The 13439-nt window shown below is 40.8% G+C and overlaps 1 long non-coding RNA gene across 3 annotated transcripts; it reads left to right on the forward strand.

Moving 5' to 3' along the window:
• Window positions 1–10504: 10504 nt before the first annotated feature.
• Window positions 10505–11365, forward strand: LOC133816171 (uncharacterized). Of its 3 annotated transcripts, none has more exons than XR_009885052.1 (2): window positions 10505–10532; window positions 11143–11365. It is a non-coding gene; the product is annotated as an uncharacterized LOC133816171 (long non-coding RNA). The 3 variants fall into 3 exon arrangements; XR_009885051.1 differs by having other exon boundaries at window positions 10508–10532; window positions 11139–11365; XR_009885050.1 differs by lacking the exon at window positions 10505–10532 and adding an exon at window positions 10540–10847 and having other exon boundaries at window positions 11139–11365.
• Window positions 11366–13439: the final 2074 nt, after the last annotated feature.

Here is a 13439-nt window from a genome sequence, read left to right on the forward strand (position 1 = left end):
AAAAACCGGCAAAAAAAATCGGCACGAATAAAGTTGGAATTCTAAATAAAACGACAATATTCCTAAAATCGAGACAAAGCTGGAATTTTTTGCAAAAATGTTTCGACCTCGCAACCTTGAGATGATACTTGATGATGAGGAAAAGTTACTATCTCTAAGCAAGAAATAACTAGACTACAAGCCAATAAGTATTTTTAAATGCAAAAATGCATTGTATAAGTAGTGTTCGAACTTGAATATAACGAGGTCGAAATTGTGAAATCGAATGAACTATGTATGAATATACAGAAGTTCGACCCTATGCCCGACAATGTATTTGTATAAATAAACAGATATAAAAGCAAGTCCTTAGTAATATGCTCGAAATATTTCGAACCAGAAATGTGATGTATAATATTAAGGAAAAAAGCTAAAGGTAGATAATGCGTAAAAAGTTTTTGAATATAGAAACTTAAGAGAATAAAAACTACCATTAAAGTATAGCATTCACCAGATAGTAAAAATAATTCAAGCTCGAGTTCTAAATTGTCTTTGCCCTAAGGGCATCAAAAATATTATTTACAATAATAATAATAATAATAATAGTACTAATAACAGCTGTTGACCCACGATTTGGCCAACTGACACGGAGTCAGAATATGCTTGATATGAATGAATGCGTAGAGAAAAACGTAATGACAAAAGTAAATAAGACACAGTATTTTATAGTGGTTCGGCCCCAGGATCTAGTAATGACCTACGTCCACTTAGACTGATATTGATCTAAGAATCAAAGGAGTGATCAAAGAACAATGGTTCAATGAGTTTCACTTACCTCTGAAGAACAATACAATATTGCTAGGAGAATTACTATAGTCTCTAATGATTCAAAAGCCAAAAGTCCTTTCCTTGAGCTATCTTTTGCTATTTATAGGCTCAAGGGGGATTACAAAAGATTGTTATAGATATTCTCTCCTGAATAATCGGGTATCCAGGAGATTGTGTGAGATAAATTCGGGATTCACAAAGATCTTCCCATAAATGTTGCTTCGTATGCGGAACTATCGACCAGACTGGTCGCAGGTAAGACTGGGTCGCACTGCTTCTAATGTGTCTTCTGGTCGATACTCTAGCAGAACGTTTCCAAGTGTCAGCCACGTGTCCTGGGATCACTTGCCACGTCATCAATGCTAATTTTTGGATAACATTTGCCCCCCAAGTTTATTTATCACGAGCAGTAAAATAAACTTTTGGACGAACGACTCTTCGGTAACCCCGCCTGACGTGTCAGAACCCTACGTGTGTTCTTGGAAAAAGTAACCTACCTCTGTCTAATCACATCCTTTCGGTTCCCCAGAAATGATTTTGACGGCCATTCCGCTTTCCCATACTTTGAAAAAGGGAAACTAATGATTACACTTTTTAATGCCAGAGACAAACTTATATAAGACCTTCAAAGTCTTTACTTTCTTTTTACGTACACCATCGTCTTCACAAGAAAACCTAAAAACCAGAGCTTTTACCGTTCCTGAAGACCGTTTCCTCTGTATTTTCAAGACCCCGTCCGAGAGTTTCTTGATTCCCGAAGGCCCTTTTTCCACTTCCATAATCATTCTCTTGGTAAGTTTTCAAATTCCCATGCTTCAGATTTTTGTGGTGCATGTCTCTAAATGTAGACCGTTTGAGATTATCTGTTTCTGGTTTGAGATGCTTGTGAATAGGATGTTTTGTAGGAAAAAAGAGTTACGAGTTAGTTTGATTAGTCAGGATCATATGTTTAGGACGTAAGATCGAAGTAAAAATTCGATCTTTAAGCTAGTTGGAAAATAGGTTTTTCCTGCCCTAAGGGGAGTTGAAAAAGCTTTCTTGAAAAACTTTTTGCTTTCACCCTTTAATCCGTCTTTCAAACTGTTCGTATGGAAAACTTTAGCTTCTTGTTAGAATGCTGTTGTATAAAAGCTTAACTTTTATACACAACCAGCGTTATTCTCAAAAGCTTTTGAAAATTCTCTATCCTCACCTCCCCATTCTTCTGTTTGCAGACATTAATGCCAGATTTGTGGGGAGGTGAGAGGCCCATTGACGACGACCTTCTCGCCCAGCTGCTCGAGGGAGAAGAACAACCGGTCGACCGTGTCCACGAGATCCCTTTCTCGCGTTCCTCTTCTAGACCACACCCTTCTCCTCCAATGGCCCGCTCCAAATCTTTAGGCAAGAAAAGGCCTGAGTCCGAAAACAGCCCAAATTCTCCTGCCCAGCCTGATTCGCAGGCTAGGGCTCCCTCGACCAGCGGTCGAGAAAATCTTTTTCCTGACCCTAATATCCAAACTAGGGCTTGCCCTCGCCATCAGAATCTGCCTGATGTCGAGTGGTATACTTCCCCGGCCAGCTCAGTGACCCTGCGGATGGTTGCTAACTGCTTCAGGAAATTCCCTCTCACAGGGGTTTCCATAATACGTCTTGCTGTGGACCAGAGGGCTAACCTCCCCGGAGGTGCAAACAGCGCCTGGTCCCGGTATCACATTGAGGCGGGAGCTTATCTCCCTCTTCATCCCTTTTATGAGGGGGTGGCCAATTATTTCGGTGTCGCCCCCTTCCAAATCACTCCAAACAGATATAGAATGCTGGCCGCACTCTATATCCTGTATAAACTTAAAAAATGGCCAGAGCCTACGCCTCATGAGATCAACTACCTTTTTGATCTCAAATCCAACCCGCAATAGCACGGAACAGGTTTCTTCCATTTCTGTCACCAGGAGACCAACCGAACATTCCTGAGTGACACTACGCACATCTCGAATGTGGGGCAGTATAGTAAGGAGTACTTCCTTACCCCAGACATAACCAGCAACAACCTGGCCTTCACTCAAGGGGGTAAGTGCTTGTCTTCGACTGGTCGATAATTTTCATCGAGGTGTTCCCTTTCAATTTTCTCAAACTGTAATCTGTTTTTCAGGCCCATGGTTACGTCCGACCCCAACACCAGACATGGTGTTGAGGTCCAATACTTTGGCCAGGATGTTCGACGCAGCAAAAAGCGTCAAGACCCTGGTAACTAAAGAAAACTTGAGGCTGTCTGGCCTCCTGGCTCCTCGCCATGAAACTAGAGGGTCCGTGGTGGACGAAGCCACTACCGAGGGGGTTCCCGAACAGCAACCTCCTGCGTCTCCTCGGAGGAGGAGGCCAACAGGGGTTACTATGAGGGAGCCCACGGGCAATCCTTCTGCTCCCCAAGGCAAGGGGAAACAAAAAGCCAAAGAGCCAGTTGTGGACTTGGGGGAGTCTTATGATGAGAACGGTAACACTATTTTACTTTTGAATAGTTTGCCAATTCCCTGTCACTTGTTTGACGGGGAGGGCAACTTTACATATACTCCAAAATTAGGGCTAGACTTCTTCATGCCAGATAGTGAATGTATGACTAATAGAGTCAATAGTGTAGCGACCAATAGTTGTAGCTCGGGTATTCACTTTGTTACCTCTTTTCTGTTGTATAATAAATTTTCATTTGCCTCTTGTCTTATCATTTTCCTGTGTTTTCTTGCATGCAGACATGACCACTCCTAACATCTTTGACATGTATCAGACTGAGGAGGAGGAGGAAGTTCCCCAACTTCAGCGGAGGTCTAAGAGGAGAACTGGTGAATCTAGTCGGGGTCCTCCAGCCAAGAAGGGCTGAACTGAAGACCTTCCCCAAGACGCGCCAACTGGGCAAACTCCTGCCCCTCCTCCAGCTCCTACAGAAAAACAAACTCCTCCTGCCACGCCAAAACCTCCTGTTGCGCCCACCAGAGAGCAGATAACTCGGGAAGAAGCTCTCGGGGCCAAAATCTTGAGCCGCACTCTGCGATCAGCCAGGGATCGCCTTGACCGCATCGGTAAAAGCGACCGTGTCAAGGATGCAATGGTTGAGGCTGAAAACATGTCGGTCGACCTGATCCTGAACAGGGCCCTGAATGAGATTTCCAGTGTAAGTACTTCTTTGTTTCTCAAGCCTTAGTCTTTTAGTCTTCACGACAGGTTCTAACTCCTTCTTATTTTATTTACAGGCCTTGCTGTCTGCTATTACTGCTCGTACCCGTGCCCAGGATTCCATCGAGCAGGCTAAGGGAAAGGCCATTGAGAGGCATCAGGTGAAGGCAGCTGAGGAGCTTTCAGCTGCAGAGGCTAGGCACGCCACGGAGTTGGAGGCAATGGCTCGAGAGAGGGACGCTGCGGTGACTAAGCTGTCAGAGGTTGAAGCTGCAAAGGAAGCTGCAATAAAGTCAAGGCAGCAGTATCGAGATTCCATCATGACCCATCTTCGCGAAATCAAAAGGTTGGAAGAGATACACAAGTCCAAGGATGAGGCCATTGCCACTCTTGAAGGCAAAGTCAAGCAGTTGGAACTTGACAACTCCAAAAATCTGGAGAGGTACAAGAGGACGACGCTCCGATGTTTCTACAACTTCTGGAAACACAATCAGGGTGCCGACTTCAGCTATCTTTCTGAAGACGTTAGGAATGTCGAGCTGGCGCGTTGTGCTGCCCAACTGGCCGAAGAGGAGGCAAGAGCGAGGATCCCTGACTCCCCAAGCCTGGCTGTCGTAGAAGAAGAAGTTACTGCTGAGGATGCTGCTATCCAGGATGCCTATGAGGATCCTCCGGCCCCAAATGCCTCTTGAACTCTTTCATTTATTTTTTTCTTTCCTTTTGGCTACACGACCCACGGGTCGTGATGTAAAGACAATATTTTTGTTTTAAACTTTGCTGCATGGGCAGTAAATCTTTTTTCTTTTTCTTGAACAATTACATCCAAGCAGTGATGCTTGCGATGTAAAAGATTGCATGATGCTATAATATTTTCATTTATTATAGCACTTGTCCGTATGACCAAACTTAGCATAGTACTTTGGCATGGTTTAACAAAACATAAATTTTGAAAAATACTCTAAGTACTCTAGCATGCTTTCACTCATTTTGTTCATGTGTTTACATACCTTGCGGGTATGCTTTGCTATCGATGTGCCTTATATGCCCCCCAAGTGATCGAGGAGCTTTAGGTCCTTGGTCACTTGCCTTGACCATGACCTGTTCGAACATTTCTGTTCGTGTGAAAAGATGATACTTGTAATACAGCAAAACAACACACGTAATGAACAAATACTTGTAAATATAAATTCACAAAGGTTGGCAAGAATGACTGGCTGCGCACAGTCCCTTATAATCTCGTATTAAAAATGGACTAAATATGTCTTTACGAGTGATTCTGAAATAGAATCTTACATATACGAGCGATTAGCCACATAGCGCAGCTAACCCTCTTTGCTAAACTTGTAAAAAGAAAAAATTATTACAAGCCAGCCCTTTAGAAAGAGCTGTTTATTGATAATACTTGCGCAAGTGTTCTCCATTCCAATAACGTGGAATGAGATATCCGTTTAAGCGTGCAAGTTTGTAGGTGCCTGGATGAAGGACTTCTTCAATCTGGTAAGGTCCTTCCAAATTAGGTCCGAGCACTCCAGCAGTAGGGTCGCGGGTATTTAAGAAAACTCATCGTAGCACCAAGTCACCGACGTTGAATTTTCTTTCTTTAACTTTGGATTTAAAGTACCGGGCGACTTTTTGTTGGTATGCAACAACTCGGAGTTGAGATTTCTCTCATATCTCATCGATTAAGTCTAGGGACTCCATCATTAGCTGGCTATTCTGGTCCTGGTTGTAAGTCAAACGTCGATGTGAGGGGGGATCTAACTCGATAGGTAACATAGCCTCATATCCATAGGCTAAGGAAAATGGGGTATGTCCTATCGCTGTTCGGTGAGACGTTCTATACGACCAGAGGACTTCAGGAAATTGCTCTGGCCACACTCCCTTAGCTTCTTAGAGTCTTTTCTTCAAGGTGTCCTTAAGAGTTTTATTCACGGCTTCGACCTACCCATTCACCTGAGGGTGTGCAACTGAAGAAAAGCTTTTAATGACTCCATGTCTTTCGCAGAAATCGGTGAATAAATCGCTGTCAAATTGGGTCCCGTTGTCTGAAACTATCTTTCTGGGCAGACCATATCGACAGACGATGTTCTTGATAACGAAGTCAAGGACTTTCTTGGTCGTGATGGTAGCGAGTGGTTCAGCTTCGGCCCATTTGGTGAAGTAATCGACCGCTACGACTGTGTACTTTACTCCGCCTTTCCCTATAGGTAGGGACCCAATCAAATCTATTCCCCATACTGCAAAAGGCCACGGACTTTGCATCTGCTTCAACTCGTTTGGAGCCGCTCGTGAAATCTTCGAGAACCTTTGATACTTATCACACCTTCGTACAAACTCCATGGAATCCTCGTTCATTGTTGGCCAGAAGTAGCCCTGCCTTAGGATCTTTTTTGCCAAACTCTGCCCCCAGCGTGATCTCCACAGAAGCCTTCATGCACCTCTTTCATGAGTTCCTTAGCTTTTTCTGGTGTTACGCATCTGAGTAATGGCAATGAATATCCTCTTCGGTACATTACACCGTCGACCAGTATGTATCTAGCAGCTCGCCTTTGTAGAGTTCTAGCCTTGTTCCTATCTGTTGGCAACGTACCATTCATCAGATACTCCAAGAAAGGCGCCATCCACGTATCCTCCATCTGAATCTCCATACTGGATTCCGTGGCTTGTATGCTCGGCTTACTCAGTCTTTCTACTGGCACGATGTTTAAGGTGTCAGCATCCTTTGCGCTCGCGAGTTTGGCTAAGGCATCTGCGTTTGAATTCTGATCTCGCGGGATTTGCTGGAGGGTGTACTTCGTGAACTGGGCTAGCAAGTCTTTTATTTTATTTAAGTAGGCCACCATTTTCAAGCCTTGCGCTTGGTATTCTCCCAGGACCTGATTCACCACCAGCTGTGAATCACTATAGATATTAAGCATCTTTATGCTCATATCCTTTGCCATTCTCAATCCAGCGAGGAGTGCTTCGTATTTCGCTTCATTATTTGATGTAGTAAAGTCGAACCTGATGGCGCAGTGAAATCGATGCCCTTCCGGCATTATCAATATCACTCCTGCTCCAACGTGGGATTCATTGGATGAGCCATCCGTGAATAGCTTCCACGAAGGAGTTTTATCTTGAGGCTCGGGTGCTTCAGACTGTTCGCACTGCTCGCTGTCTGGGAGTTCGGTGAACTCTGCAATAAGGTCGGCCAAGACTTGTCCCTTGACTGCTGCTCGCGGTGAATAAGTTATATCGAACTGTCCCAGTTCGACTGCCCACTTTAATAATCGTCCAGCCGCTTCCGGTTTTTGGAGGACTTGTCGAAGGGGTTGGTCAGTTAGAACTGTAATAGGATGGGCTTGAAAGTAGGGACGTAGCTTTCTAGAGGCAAGGATCAAGCAATATGCTAACCTCTCGATTGGCGAATATCTTAATTATGCCCCGATCAGTCTCTTGCTGACATAGTAGACTACTTTTTGTACACCTTCTTCCTCTCGCACTAGCACCGCGCTGGCAGCAACTTTAGTAATCGCCAGATAAATAAACAAAGTTTCTCCTTCGATCGGCTTTGATAAGATGGGAGGCTGTGCCATATGAGCCTTCAAGGCCTGGAATGCTTGCTCGCAGTCTCCTGTCCATTCGAACTTCTTGTTTCCTCTAAGTAGATTGAAAAAAGGAACACACTTGTCTGTTGATTTCGAAATGAATCTACTTAGGGCCGCGATCCTCCCGGTTAAACTTTGTACATCTTTGATCCTTTCTGGCGACTTCATGTAGTGCACCAAATTTTTTTTTTCTAGATTATTTAAATTTTGTGCTTTATTTGATTTAAATGTTAAGTGTGATGAATTGTTTTATTTAAGTGTTGTTATTTTATTTAATTGTTTATTTGTTTTATTTGATTGTTTGTTATTTTATTTAATTGTTAGAATGTTTTGGTTAATTAATTTAATAAGTGAATAATTGTGTAACATGTTATTTTACTATTAGTGTTACATTTTATTTAAGTGTGACAAATGAGGTAATTATGTGAGCTATGGTGGAATGCACTAAGGTGCATGATAGATAGTAATGCACCCTAGTGATTTAGTGTGTGCTAGTGCATGGTAGCATGGTGCACATGTGTAGATTTTCTACACATTTTATGTTTCCTTATTTTAGATTTTATTTAGGTTAATGTATTTTATAAAAAAAAAGAAAAGAAAGGGGAAATGGGAAGTGGGCGTGTGACCTAGTGGGAATGGAATATTTCCTTAAGATGTAAAAAAAAAAAAATCAAGACTTGAAGACCATGATCATTTGGGGATAGGCATGATCATATCTTATCCCTTTGTATCTTTTTGAAATAAAGAGAAATCAAAGAAAATAAAAGAGAAATGGAAACTTACCTTAATATTGTTTGGGGAGACTTTATGAGAGGATTTGTGATAAAGGGGCTAAGAAAGGAGAGAAGAGCCATTGCTCTTGTGTGTGTGTGTGTGGCTGCCGTGACCTAGAGAGAGAGAGAGTGGCGTGTAGAGAGAGAGAGAGAGAGAGAGAGAGAGAGGAAGAAAGAAAGAAAGGAAGAAGGAAGAAGGAAGTGAAGAGGAACCCCCTAGAGTATGTCTTCTTGTTTTCTCTTTGTTTAATCTCTTTATTTGATAATATGATATTGATTTGTGTTATGTTTTGTGTGTGTTTGGATTCTTCTTTCTCCTCATGGTGGCTTTCCCAAAAAAAAAAAACCCTAGGCTTGAACAAGGGTGTGGAGTTTGGGGTATTGATCTTTTGTGTTCTTGATTTTTACAATCAAGAGAGGTAATGGACTTTTCCTTAGCCTTATATTGTTTTTGGTGGGTTGTATATGAGGTTTTTGCTAATGGTGCTAATGGTTGATTTTGGTAGGATTGATGTATAGGATTTGGATTTTGTGAGAGTATGATTTGTGTTTAAGGGTTGTGATGTTGATTTTGCTATGCATAAAAAAATTGTAATAATCTATGAATACTTGTATGGTGATTTCGGCCTAGGTGCACCCAAGGGTGTTCTTGATATGTTGTGTGATTTACAATATGTTTGATCCATGTTTTAGGATCTATGATATATGGGTAAGAGAAAAAGTGGTAATCTTGATATTTTGATCATGAAATCTTGTTAGATGCATGTTATATTTTGAATGATTAAATTATAAGATGCATGAAAATAATGATAGAAATATGCTAGGTTAATATAAGGCATATGTGAATATGGTGCTTATAAATTTACTATATGCTATTTTTATTGTTAATGTTTTGTTGGTTTTCATGGAATTGCAACAAATGATTTTAAAAGGATTCATGTGATTATGTTAGTAGAATCATGCATATTATAAGAGCATAATGAGATTTTAGGCATGAATGATTTTATGTAATTTTTAAGACAAAAGTTGAGTTTTACAAAGAATTAAGCTTGCTGTTTTTTTTCAAAATAATTGGGTAAAAGTTGATAAAAATATGAGTTGCATGCATAAATAATGTTCTTGATGAATGTGTTAATTTTTATGAAATTAAAAGAGGATTTTAAGTCTCATGTTATGATATTTTACCCAATTAATTTCCTACAGAATTTTTATTGAATTTTGAGAAAAAATGAGTTTATAAAATTGAATATGGTGATTTTAATGATAAAAAAAATGGTTGCTGGAATTTTGTAATAAAATATGAAGTAAGTCTCACTAAAAATGAATTTGATTAATTTTTGGAATAAATTATTTTTCCTAAGTTATGGTAATATTGAAAAATGATATTTTAATGGTATGAATGCATATTTTGATAAATAATGATTTTTCTTTATTTTGATTGAGAAAAATATTTAAACTCTATTTATTTGTGATTTTTGAATAAAATAAATAGTGGCTGAAAGTTTGTTTTAAAAAGGTTAACAATTGTTATTAAATTGTCACATATGGGTTTTTACTACTTAAAAATTAAGTCTTAAATAAATTAAATCAAAATGTATTTTTCCACACTTAAAATATATTTTTCACATCATTTTTGTAACACAATAATAAAATATATTTTTCTAAAGAAACATGTTAAAATAGGTATTTTAATTAAACCCAAGCTTGTTGGTTAATTCTTGGTAAATTAATATTTATTTAATGAAAATGTCACATATTTTATTTTGAGCTAAAATAAAATAAATTTATAAAATAAAATAAAGTTTTGAGAAATTTAATAAACTTAGAAATTTTAATTAAAATAAAGCATGTAATATGGCTATTGATTTTCAAACAATAAAAGCAAGAAATGTAGAATTATCGTTTTTGAAAACGTCTTATTTACGCAACATTCCCACGTATGCATGTTACATGCAAATAAACTTTTACGTCCAGAATCATGATTATTATTCAACTATGTAATTTTTATAAAGCAATCATGTTAGTAAAATGGGAAGAACGGGCATTATTCTTTTTGGCGATAATTGAATATTTTAGTGTAACTGTTATCATGAGTGCATGGCCCATGCACACATGAGTTGTATGGAAGGGAAAAATAGTAATTTTATGAACCTAAGAAACGTTATTTTGATTATGATATAGGCTCGTTGAACGATTGTGAAATTCTTAGCTTGGACCTGAGGTAAGGAAGTTAGATAGATTTTATGATTTTATGCTATGAATGGTAAGGCTGTTATATGAATGAACTGTTATGAAATTATGAATGCCTTAATGTGATGATATGATTGAATGTGATATGTGTATGGATGTTAGATACATCAAACAGAATACGATGTTAGATACATCAAACAGATTTCGATGTCAGATACATCGACCGAGTTACTAAGGACATTGAGACGTGACTCCTAGGGCGGACGCGCCGAGGTTATTCAAGGACCAGTGATCTCCTGTTTACCTCATAGGGTGACATGGACAACTAGCGTTCCATGCTCATCATGTATGCTGTATGCTGTATGATTGTGATATGATGATATGTCACATTTATGTTATGATATGTTGATATGTCACATTGATGTTATGATATGTTGATATGTCACATTTATGTTATGATATGTTGATATGTCACATTTATGTTATGATATGATGAAATGTTACGATTATGTTATGATGTACCATGATGTTTTTAGATGAACGTTAGTGTTTGGTTGTTTGTTGTCTTTCTTACTTGCTTATTTGCTTGTACTTCCTTACTGGGCTTTTAGCTCACCCCCCCTTACTTTCCTTCCAGGTAGCAAATAGGATTTCTCTATGGCACGCGTGGTGACGTGAGGAGTTCTTCATCATGGGGTGTATGGCGTGGGGCAATCCTATGGACGATAAAACGATCAACGTAGAACGCCATTTAAATTATGTTTTGTTTTAAGGGACTTTTTCCTAAATTATCAGTGGGACTCTGTTATTTAACTTAATTGGTTTTCTTTGAACTTTGCATAAAAACCTATGTTTTATTTTAAACTTATGGCGCCAACGTGCATGATTTTAAATAAGTCCCCCTGAGACTTTAATAATGGATGGTATTCTTTCATAAGCTATGTTATGCGAATATTTTGTAAGTATTAGTCTAGGGCGTTCTTTACACTTCATGTCGATCAGGGCTTTTATCTTGTCGGGGTTGGCCTCGATTCCTCTTGAATTTACGATAAACCCCAAAAACTTCCCTGATCTGACTCCAAAGGAACACTTGAGGGGATTTAATTTCATCTGGTACTTGTTTAACACATCAAAGCACTCTTGTAAATCCCTCACATGCCCTTCTGCCTTCTTAGACTTTACCAGCATGTCATCGACATATACCTCCATGTTTACACCGATTTGTTCCTTGAACATGTGGTTGACTAGCCATTGGTAAGTCGCACCTGCGTTTTTCAGTCCGAAGGGCATTACTTTGTAACAATATAAGCCTGTATCAGTCCGAAAGCTGGTGTGATCCTCGTCAGGGGGATGCATGCTAATCTGGTTGTAGCCTGAATATGCATCCATGAACAAGAGGATCTCGTGTGATGTAGTTGCATCGACCAGCTGGTCGATCCTTGGGAGTGGCAAGCAGTCTTTTGGGCAGGCTTTATTGAGGTCTGTAAAATCCACGCAGGCTCGCCATTTGCCATTAGGCTTGGGAACCAGCACTGGATTGGAGACCCACGATGGATAAAATGCTACCCTGATGAACCCATTCTCCTTTAGTCTTTCGACTTCTTCTTTTAAGGCCCTTGATCCATCTTTATCGAGCAGCCTTCTTTTCTGTTGCACAGGTGGAAAGGTCTTGTCTATATTCAGGACATGGCTGATTACTGCAGGATCTATCCCAGCCATGTCTTTATGGGACCAGGCGAAAACCTCCTGGTTCTTTCGCAAAAATTCCACCAGTGCGTTCTTCATGGTAAGCTCTAAGTTTCTCCCAACCTTTACGACTTTGGTTGGGTCTTTCTCGTCGAGTTGGACCTCCTCCAGGTCCTCGACAGGTCCAACATTTTCTTCAAAATCCCCAAAGCAAGGATCCAAATCTCCATCCTCACTTTGGGCAACACCCTATTTGGTGACTTCATCACCGGATTGGGCTTGTGTATTAATTGCCATCTGCAACCTATCTGAGGTAGTGCTCTTCGGCGTTCCGCTCTTCGGCGTTCCACTCTTCGCCTTTGTGATCGAGGCGTTGTAGCACTCCCTGGCTTCCCGTTGGTTTCCCAAAATGCGTCCTACCCCCGCGTCTGTTGGGAACTTCATGGCTAGGTGCCACATAGAGATGACAGCCCGTAGATCAAGCAGTATGGGCCTTCCAATAACGGCGTTGTACGCCGAAAGACAATCAACCACTACAAAAGTGGTGAGTAATGTCCTTGTTGCAGGCGCTGTACCTGTCGTTACTGGGAGTTTGATCAATCCGGCTGGGGCGAGTCCTTCTCCAGAGAAGCCGTATATCGTTTGATTGCAGGGCTCCAAGTCCTTAACGGACAATTTCATGCGTTCCAAAGTTGATTTGTACAGGATATTCACTGAACTTCCTGTATCGACCAGTACCCTCTTCACCATCATGTTTGCCATCTGGATGTCCACGACCAGCGGATCGGAATGTGGGAACCTGACATGCTGGGCGTCGCCATCAGAGAAGGTTATCTCTCATTCTTCTGACCGAGCCTTTTTTGGTGCACGGTCCTCCACAATCATCATCTCAATGTCCTGGTCGTGGCGCAGAGTCCGAGCATATCGTTCTCTGGCCTTTCCGCTATTTCCCGCGAGGTGCGGGCCTCCACAGATGGTTAAGAGTGTTCCAGCCACGGGGGCAGGCTGTAATGATGGCGAGCGTTGGCGGTTGGACGCCTGCTCGTTGCCACCCGGAGCTTCTCGTTGGGAATTTCCCGAGGCCCGTACGTATCTTCTCAAGTGTCCTTGTCTAATAAGGAACTCGATTTCATCTTTCAACTGGTTGCATTCATTGGTGTCATGTCCGTAGTCGTTATGGTAACGACAGAACTTGGTGGTGTCTCTTTTCGAAATATCCTTTCGAATGGGGCCAGGTTTTTTGTAAGGCACA

Source organism: Humulus lupulus, chromosome 2 (assembly GCF_963169125.1).
Source record: "Humulus lupulus chromosome 2, drHumLupu1.1, whole genome shotgun sequence".
In the NCBI taxonomy this organism is placed as follows: domain Eukaryota; kingdom Viridiplantae; phylum Streptophyta; class Magnoliopsida; order Rosales; family Cannabaceae; genus Humulus; species Humulus lupulus.